This window comes from Pongo pygmaeus, chromosome 9 (genome assembly GCF_028885625.2).
Source record: "Pongo pygmaeus isolate AG05252 chromosome 9, NHGRI_mPonPyg2-v2.0_pri, whole genome shotgun sequence".
Taxonomy (NCBI): domain Eukaryota; kingdom Metazoa; phylum Chordata; class Mammalia; order Primates; family Hominidae; genus Pongo; species Pongo pygmaeus.
The window spans coordinates 22,228,981-22,238,637 of record NC_072382.2 but is presented as its reverse complement, the minus strand read 5'-3'; the positions used below and the strand labels follow the sequence as shown (position 1 = coordinate 22,238,637).

The window sequence follows — 9,657 nt, the reverse complement described above, 5'->3', positions numbered from 1 at the left end:
TGAGTCGAGCAGGATCTTTCCAGCATCAAGAACACCCACTCAGCACTCGACCATTTTACCCTAGAGCCCGTGGAGGCTCTCTCACCAGGTGGGAGAGGGAAGTCGCTTTATGCTTCCTCAGCTCACGCCTATAAGTGTTCAAGTTCACAAGTGGTGCTTTTCTTAGACCGGCGCGTCATTTATGCTAGAAGCGTAAATTTGACAGGAGGGAGCATCGCAGGGGGGAAGAAGTGAACATGTGGGGAGCCAGGTGCCAGGATAGGACTTGGGCATGTTATCTCATTTTATCTCATGTTATCTCATTCCCAACAGCTCTGTTCAGGAAGTATCATTACCCCAATTTTGTAGCCAAGAATACTAAGGCTCAGAGGTTAGGTGACTTACGACTGTAATACACAATAGTTAGCATTGATTGAGCATACATTGATTGAGTGTTTACTCGCTGCAGTGGTAAAATGCATTGACTGACTCCTCCAAAGCTCTGTACATTGTCTTTACAGAGAAGATAAATAGCTTGCCCAAGTTCACCTAGGAAATGACAAAGGCAGAATTCAAAACCCAGGCCCTTGTGGTTCCAAAGCATTTCCTTCTATCTGTAAATAGTGTCTTAACATTGTATGGTTTATTTTAGAACCTAGAAACCTATCCCCAGGTGGATGCAAACCCCCTCCTCTTGGGATTCCTGAACGTGCAGTAAGGAATACTGAGCCGGAGCCTCCTCTTGCTGTGTGACCTTGGGCAACTTGCTTCAAACCAAATTGTTTGGGCAATTTGGTTTCTTCATCCGGAAATGAGGAAGAGTGACCCTTGTCGACATTACTGGCTTGTAAAAGTCTACCCAGAGAGAAACCGCATGTACAGACACACATGCAATGCCTCTGGGAGGACTTCGTCTTCTTAAATTGCAACATTAAGCACTTTCCTCCCACTCTGGTCACCTTCACTTGCTATTCCAAGTCAAATCAATTCAACAGATGCTGGGGGTAGCCATATTGCTCTGTAGCATGCTGGGTTCTGGGGGTGCGGCCGGAAGTGAGGTGCACTGGAACCTGGTGCCTGCCCTCTTACCCACCTAAAGTTTGGCTGCAGTGTGAAAACCTAGCATCTCTTGAATTGAGTTAACTTGGAATAGCAAGTAAAGGTGACCAGAGTGGAAGGAAAGTGCTTTAGTCCATGCTTTAGTCTCCCCAGACCTGGCGCTTCCTGCCAAAGACACCCCTGGGCCTTATAAATAAGTCCTTTTTTGCTGAACCCAACTTGAGTGACTTCCTCTGATTCAAAATTCCAGAGCCCAATTAGTACAGCCCTACCTCCCTCCAGGCCAAAAAAATACACTGATGAGAAACCCCCCACCCTACAGGGCTCATTTGTCAGAAAGGCTGGGAGAGAGAAACGGCCGAGCACAGGAGCGTTGGTCTCTCAGGGTTCTGGGGGAAGAAGTGGGCTCTGTGACCTAGGGAGCCACCTTTAATTATTATGCAGTGGCTGGAGCTTGTGCTTGCTTTGATTGGAACAATTTCTAAAAACTTGATCCCAAGATGGAGCCCTCACTATAGGTGCTTAATCATAACCCAACGTGGTTCACATTTATTCAGCTTTTGAAATACACAAATTGCCTTATCACCCCTCTGGGAAGCCTTGCTGGACCGTCCCACCAGGCCAAATCTATCTTTCTCCTCCCTGCATCTTGGACACCATTCCGCTGAGGCTGTCACACTCTCTCAAGATAAGCAGGCTGTGTGCAGAGGGAAGAGTGAGATAAGGCTGGGTTCAAATCCCAGCTCTATTGCCCATTCTCGTTGGTAAAATGGGGGTGAAAATCTCTTCCTTGTAGGGTCATTTAAGAATCTTATGGTACTGTGTATTGGTGAGTTCAGCACAAAGCCAGGCACTTAGTCACATCCCAAAAGCAGCTTTACTACTGGTAGCATGGTCTGTTTAGATGCTTTTATCTTCCCTACCTCACGTGAGTGCTTCAAAAACAGAAAAAAGCCATTTTACAGCTGTTGTCTCATATCGAACAGTGCCTGGTGTACAGTAAATACCTGTTCAGTCACCAATACTGCATTTTGGATCCATGAACTTCCTTAAGCATCCCAAGAAGTCATGAAATCGACAGGGTGGCGTTCTGCCTGGGCCCTGAATGGGAGGAGTCCCCAGGTCTAGCTGAACCCAAGCCCAGGTCTACTCTCCAGTTGCCCAAGTTGTATTTCTGCTCAAGACTGAATTAATCCCAATCTCACTGGACGTGAATTAAGCTGCGGGACCTTGTATTCTGCTTGGACAATACCCATTACTGACTGGAGTTTCTCAGTGGTAGACTGAGCCAAGCAGGAGATGCGGTGGGGATGGGGGGACATGGTAGCTTTCCCTAGAGGAAGCCCAGCCTTGGCCTGGCCCAACTGGCCAAGGAGTGCTTTGCTGAGTTATGGGGGTTCAGTGCTCAAAGTTCCAGAGGAGTCTGGGCCCCCAAGATTCTCAGAATCATCCGCCCAATTATCCCCACCTGAGGTCTCAGCATCCCACTCTCTGCCCAGCAGGGTTCTTGGCTTTGGCTGAGATCCGGCCAAGCTATGCCCTCCTTCTCCTTCACAGCCCTGTGACCCTCCTGCCCCTAATTCCATGCCGAGCCTGATTTTCAGTACAGGATACCCTTTGGCTGTGGAAGGAGAGAGTGTCTTACAACAGCACTATGGGGATCTTGTTCTTCACTGCATGGCCTGAGTTGACAGTGGATCAACCCGAGCCTGCTGTTTTCTTCCTTTAAGGCTTCTAGAGCAGTTAGCCGCCAGCCAGCCTCACCATCCCTGTAAGGCCCATCGCCTCTGGATTGTTTAGATGCTAGTACTTTCATCTGATCCCCCACCCCACCATCATCTGTACCTCTTCCCAGCCCAGCACAGAGAAAGTCTTAATCACTGTAATACTAGGGTGGCCACCATCACACGTCCCACGACAACAGGGCCCTCATTGTACCTCACCAAGTGACCCAGCTCCAGAATGCCCTCCTGTAGTGGTGTTCTCAGGGCTGCGACTCTCTTAGCTTAAGATACCCCCAAAGTAGAACCCAATGCAAAGGCTTGTGTACAGGGAGTTTATTTTGGAAATCATTCTAGGGACCAGAAATGAGGGATGAACAGGAGTGGGAAACAAGAGAAAGCAGAAGAGCCAAGATAACGGTGCATTATTAGGTCACTGCCGTGGGTGGCTGGGGCTCAGCGCTGCCAGGACCTTCCAAGCAGTGCACAAAGGGACCTTATGGGCCAGATGATGGCCTGGCAGAAGCATTCACCCGGTGGCGCCTGTGCACCCCAGGTTGAGGCTGGCTCAGTGGAAGCAACTTCCCTCCAGAAGTCCTCCCGCTGAGCCCGCTCCTGCCAACCTTGTGTTGGGGCGCTGCGGAAGCCCCTGGGCAGAAAATGAAAACCGCCTCATGCTGACAGGAGGCGAGGTGCTGGTGGTGCAAAGGGAGCTGAAGCCCGCCCGGAACTGCTTGCCACAGCATGGCTGGAAATAGAGTTGTAGCCGCGCACGTGGCAGGCGGCGTTCAGAAGGAATCTGGTGCATTCTCTCGTAGTTATGAAAACAGGCTCTGGAGCCAGGCTGTCTTGATTCCAATCCTTCTGCTGTGCTTCCTTTCCTTCCACTTACAGAAGGGGGAATACTAAGAAGAAAGTACTTTATAGGGTTGTTATGAAGTAAATGAGAAAATCCATGCAAGATGCTTGTAATAGTGCCTGGCACATAATAAACACTCAATTAAGAGCAGCTTCTAATATCCCCATTTTACAGTTGAGGAAATTGAGATACGTATCTTTTGAGGGATGAGGAGAAAGGGGACAAAGAAAGGGAGGGAAGGATTTCGAGTAGATCCCGCTCAAACCTCCAGAGAAGTGGAGGCCCTGGCTCTCTCAGTGTTTCTATGTCCTCTTTCCCTATCACAGGAGAGGCCCAAGGATGGGGAGCAAAGGCTTTCTTCCTCATACAGGCATTCAAGCTTCCTCTGCTCCAGCTACAGGGTCCGTGGGTTCCTTGTGATGTCACAGCTGGTTGCTATGGAGACCAGGTTGCTGTGAATGTCAGTCCGAGGCCCATTAGGAGCACAGTGATCAGCAGCCCAGGCCAGCCCAGGGAGACAAGAAAATGAGGCTCCCTGTGAGGTCTAATAAACACCTCTCGCCACACCCCAAACACACAGACACACAACAGAGCCCGCAGGTCCTGAGTGAGTCCGCTGGCCCACCCCATTCAGCTGAGATCTGACAACATATGTTTGGGGACAAACAGCCCCAGCAGCCAGGAGCAGGCCACGTCATACATAGTCAGCATCAGCCATAGTCCCCTCTCACTCTCCTGGGGGAAAAAGGTGCTGCTTACAGGCAGCGTGGCATCCGAGCATCCCCATGGCGATGCTGAGGTCAGACATCACTGTGGTGATCTCACACTGGGGCCACCGGGCTCAGGCCAGGCCGGGAGTAGGCTGTCTACCCATCGCTGGCTGTCATTGTCACCAAGGGAAGAGGAGAAGCTGTGAAGAGTTGCTCTGGAAAAAACAAATCTGCTCATAGGACAATGGGTCTGGGTGAACCTATCCCGGCCCTCTTGGCTGCTGGGCCAGGGCCTGGTTTTTCACAGGGCACAATTAAGGCCACAGGAAGTGGCGTCCTGCCTCTGAAGACAGCACACAACTACCCTAGAAAGCGCTCTTGTCACCCCTGCTGTGAGTCCCCCAGTGGGTTGCTTTAAGAGCCTTTCCTTTTACTGTGTATGGGGAAAATCTTCTAGAGGGATTGGCAGAGGTGGGGGGAAGCACCCTATGCCCTTCTCTGTATCGCAGGGGATCCTCCCTCCATGCCCTGGCGAAGCACTGCCCACCGCCTTCCCCAGGGCTGAGCCAGACTCTAGGCAGCCTCCAGCCACCCGTGCCTCCAGTTCACCCCTGCCTGCCTGCTGCTGTCCTCAGCCAAGCCCTTCAGCATTCCCCAGCTCCAGGCCCCACTGTACTACCTGCCTAGTTGGGACACTTTTGCAGGAGGGACTGTCGCCTTTCTTTTGCTGGACTTTTATTTTTTTGAGACAGAGTCTTGCTCTGTTGCCCAGGCTGGAGTGCAATTGCACAGTCTCGGCTCGTTGCAAGCTCCGCCTCCCAGGTTCAAGTGATTCTCCTGCCTCAGCCTCCCGAGTAGCTAGGACTACAGGCGCGTGTCCACCATATCCGGCTAATTTTTTTATTTGTTTTTTGTTTTTTGAGATGGAGTTTCACTCTTGTAACCCAGGCTGGAGTGCAATGGTGCAATCTCGGCTCCCTGCAATCTCCATCTCCCAGGTTCAAGCTATTCTCCTGCCTCAGCCTCCCGAGTAGCTGGGATTACAGGCGCCCGCCACCATGCCAGGCTAATTTTGTATTTTTAGTAGAGATGGGGTTTCACCATGTTGGCCAGGCTGGTCTCAAACTCCTGACCTCAAGTGATCTGCCTGCCTCAGCCTCCAAAAGTACTGGGATTACAGGTGTGAGCCACCGCATCCGGCCTGGACTTTCTTAAGAAACAGTTACTCCTAACCTAGAGCTTGACCTCATAGCTGGGCCCTTCATCCTGCTGATGGGCAGTGTAGGGAGAGAGGAACCACAGAGGCATCTGGGAGGCAAATCTCATTGCCACCCCTTTCCAGAGACGTGGCCCTGGGCAAGTCATGTCCCCTCTCTGAGACTGTTGTTTTCTCAGGGTCATTGTGAGGATTAGATGGCCCCATAAGTGTTCACCCCTTTCTTCCCAATCCTGCATCTGGACCCCAGATGCCACCTCCCACATCAGAGGCCCTGCATCCATGCTCTGCATCTCCAGCTGCCCTCACCACACATCTGTTGCTCTGCCCAGGCCCCTCAAGGCTGGTGGGGTTCTTATACCTTGCTTTTGCTGACTCAGTGGATGTGTCTAGATACCACCAGGCCCGACCCCGTTCTGTAGGTCCCTTCTAGAAAGGAGAGCCACCAAGAGCCTATGCCCTGCTCTGTGTTAGGATCTGTGTCAGACATTTCACACCCATTATTCTAATGAACTCTCACCCCAAGCCCAGCACAGAGTGATCACTAGTCCCATTTTAGGGATGAAAACATTGAGACAGAAGTAAAATGACCTGCCGGGCACGGTGGTTCATGCCTGTAATCCAAGCACTTTGGGAGGCCAAGGCGGGTGGATCATGAGGTCAGGAGTTCAAGACCAGCCTGGCCAACATGGTGAAACCCCGTCTCTACTAAAAGTACAAAAATTAGCTGGGCATGGTGGCACATGCCTGTGATCCCAGCTACTCGGGAGGCTGAGGCAGGAGAATTGCTTGAACGGGGACCCAGGGGGTGGGGGTTGCAGTGAGCCAAGATTGTGCCACTGCACTCCAGCCTGGGCTACAGAGGGAGACTCAGCCTTAAAAAAAAAAAAAAAAAAAAGGAAGTAAAATGACCTGCCAAGTTCACATGGCAACTATAGCTACCATTGACCAAGCATTTTCTCTTTGTTGAGTTTTATGCTAAAATGCTTCACACCTATCATTTCACTATAGAGTAGGAAGTTAAGTGCCTGAACTCTGGAGCCAGCCTGCCTGGATTTGAATCCTGCCTCTGCCCCTTACTAGCTGTGTGACCTTGAGCAAGTTACTTAATCTCTCTGTGCCTTGGAGTCCTTATCTGTAAAATAAGATAGCAACAATTCCTCCCTTATAAGATTGTCATGAGGATGAAATTAGGGATAAAGTGCTTAAAGTCATGTCTGGCAAGAAGTAAATGCTATATAGTGTTTCTTTTTTTTTGTTTTCTTTTTTTTTTTAAAGTTGAAGAAAGCCTCACAACAGCTCTTAGGGTAGAGTACTACTGTTAGTTGCATGTTAGGGAGTAAACAGGCACGAGAGATGAGTTCACATACTTGAGGTCACACAGCTTATACATGGCAGGGCTGGGATTAGAGCCCAGGGTTTATTGTATCAGGAGCTGTGCTGGTCCCATCTTGCCATCCACCCTGCAGGAGAGGACAGCAGGAGTCCTGCCAGAGGGTAAGGTCCATGGCAACTAAGAACCAGAAGGGAGTGCTGCCCCACCCATAGAGCTCGGCTGGGGCTGGGTCGGGGCACAAGGACTCAGTGGCTGGTGGAGGAGGGAGAGAAAGGAGTAGCCGGCTGAGGCTCGCCAGGATCCTAGCATCCAAAATTCCTGCTCCAGCTGAGAAGGAAGCATGGCCGGGCTGAGCTGCCAAAGAGCTAGGCTCTGGGTCACCACCAAAGCCCCATGCTTCTTGCCTAGATTGAGCTTGAGCCCTTGGAAATCTTTGCATTTATCAATAGTACATTCCATAAATGGGATTCTTATTTCCAGCTCTGTGACCTTAGGCAAGCAGCTGGACCTTGCTGGACCATGTGTCATGAGGTTGTTATGGGGCATGAGTGAGTTAGCGGATGGGAATATAAAGTTCCTATCGCAGTCCAGCACAGGGCAGGGGGTGTTCAGGATATGGAGGTTCCCTTCCCCTGTCTGCTCAATGCCCAGGCATCGTGGCTGACCCTTGGTCAGTAGAGCGCACCCAGACGAATCCAGGTGGACACTTGTGTCTTTGTGGTTATCTTAGGGTAGAGAATCAAAGGCTTGTAGATGTCTTTGCCGCTTCCACGGGATCTCTGAGAGCTGGAAACTGAGCTTTAAGAAATAACTATAGTGCAAATGTGAGTATAAATATAATCAGGTTTTCATCATGTTCTTCCTGCAAAATTCTCTTGGAAATGACAACCGACCTCCATTCTATTGCAGGGAACTAAAGGAAAAGGGTTCAGCCCAAAGCAGAATGGACTGTGATGATCAGTGACCTCCTGAGGCCAGCCTGGTGGTAGCAGCCAGAGACAGCAGCTGAGTGAGACCCCAAGGGAGGGATGAGCCGGGCAGTGTGTGGTTGGAGTTCTCCCAATACATCTCGTTTTCCTCACCTCCAGATCACACACATGCACACACACACCCCTTACACACTCCGGCCCGAAGGTTTCTGCAGGACTCCTTCCTGGCGCTCTGTCCATTGTTGCCAGCGTCGCACCACACTGCAAGGCTTTGCAAACCTTCCTTCCAAAGTGAAGGAGACCCTCTGGCCGTCTGAGGCTCGGTCTGAAGCAACAGCTTCAGAGCGCAATCTCAGGCGTGCAGGAAGTGTGCCGCGTGCCACATACGTTACCTCACTTAATCTCATTAGCAGGAAATGTCTTTAAAGTCTTATGTTGGTGCTTAAAAATTCCTGAGCAGTTTAGCCCTTACTAAAGCCAGGCTTTTTAAAATTTGAAATGAGATTGAGAAAATTGTGGTCATCGGAATTCCCTTCAGAGACAACACTTAGCTGAGTCTCTTGGTTGTAGGGAGGAGGCTGATGGTGGCAGAAGGGGCAGTGGGGATGGCAGAGAGTGGGGAGAGCATGCCAAGGGGACACTCAAGTGAGAAAATGTGATACTAAATCGCTCCATATTATGTGGAGTGAGGAGGAAAGAGGGTATGTTTGGGGGTGGGGAGAGTGTGTGTGTGTATGTGAGAGAGAGAGAATGTGTGTATGTGTGTGTGTATGAGAGTGTGTGTATGTGAGAGAGAAAGTGTGTGTGTGAGAGAGTGTGTGAGAGACAGAGACAGTGTGTGTGTATGTGTGAGAGAGAATGTGTGTGTGTGTGTGAGACAGAGTGTGTGTGCATGAGAGAGAGAATGTGTGTATGTGTGTGTGTGTATGAGAGTGTGTGTATGTGAGAGAGAAAGTGTGTGTGTGAGAGAGTGTGTGAGAGACAGAGACAGTGTGTGTGTATGTGTGAGAGAGAATGTGTGTGTGTGTGTGTGAGACAGAGTGTGTGTGCATGTGAGAGAGAGAATGTGTGTGCGTGACTGTGGGTATGTGTGAGAGAATGTGTGTGAGAGTGTGTGTATGAGAGAGTGTGTGTATGTGAGAGAGAGAGAATGTGTGTGTGTGAGAGAGTATGTGTGAGTGTGTGTGTGGGAGAGTGTGTGTGTGGGAAAGTGTGAGTGTACATGCATGTGTGTGTGTAGGGTGTGCAAGATCGAGCAGAGAGATTGAAGCAAGTGAGGCTGGGAGTTGCTTCAAGGCGGAAGAGAGGGAAAGAAAGAGAAAGTCTTGCCTGTCAGAGGAGGAGCTAGAGAAGAAAATGTCAGCTGGAGTTCATGCAGGGGAAGGGAGATGGGCTGTGTGGTGTGCTCCTCTTAGCAGAGGCCTTGAAAATCTTCAACGGGACTCGGCCTGTGTCCCCTGGACTTTGATATCCTTGGCAGTGCCTTGGACCTCACTGGGTACTGGAACCCACTGGTCTGTCTTTCCCACTAGACTGTGATTGTCTCAGGGGTAGGCAATGTGTAGCTTCCTCCCTGAGCCTCAGGCCTAGCCCAGTGCCAGGACTCATAAATATTGTTTGAACTGGCTGAGCTCCAAGCAGGTGGGTTTGGAGGTTTTCACTCTTTGTTTGTTTTCTAGGTTGGTCTTATTTAACAAGGCAGGCAGCCTAGGGTCAGACCCAAATTCTTGCCTACCTAGTTTCAGTCCTGCCTGGAGAATGAGATGGGCCTGACTCCCTCAGGCTGGAGCCCAGATGAGTTCCTGGGTGCAACAGAGGAGGCAGTTGGAGCAATGGGGACTGCCCAGT

The 9,657-nt window shown here is 50.5% G+C and overlaps 1 long non-coding RNA gene across 1 annotated transcript; it reads left to right on the top strand.

The window, feature by feature from the left end:
- The first annotated feature begins 3,088 nt into the window (after positions 1-3,088).
- Positions 3,089-8,308, top strand: LOC129007543 (uncharacterized). Its single transcript, XR_008492363.2, has 3 exons — positions 3,089-4,720; positions 7,611-7,704; positions 7,790-8,308. It is a non-coding gene; the product is annotated as an uncharacterized LOC129007543 (long non-coding RNA).
- The last annotated feature ends 1,349 nt before the right edge of the window (positions 8,309-9,657 follow it).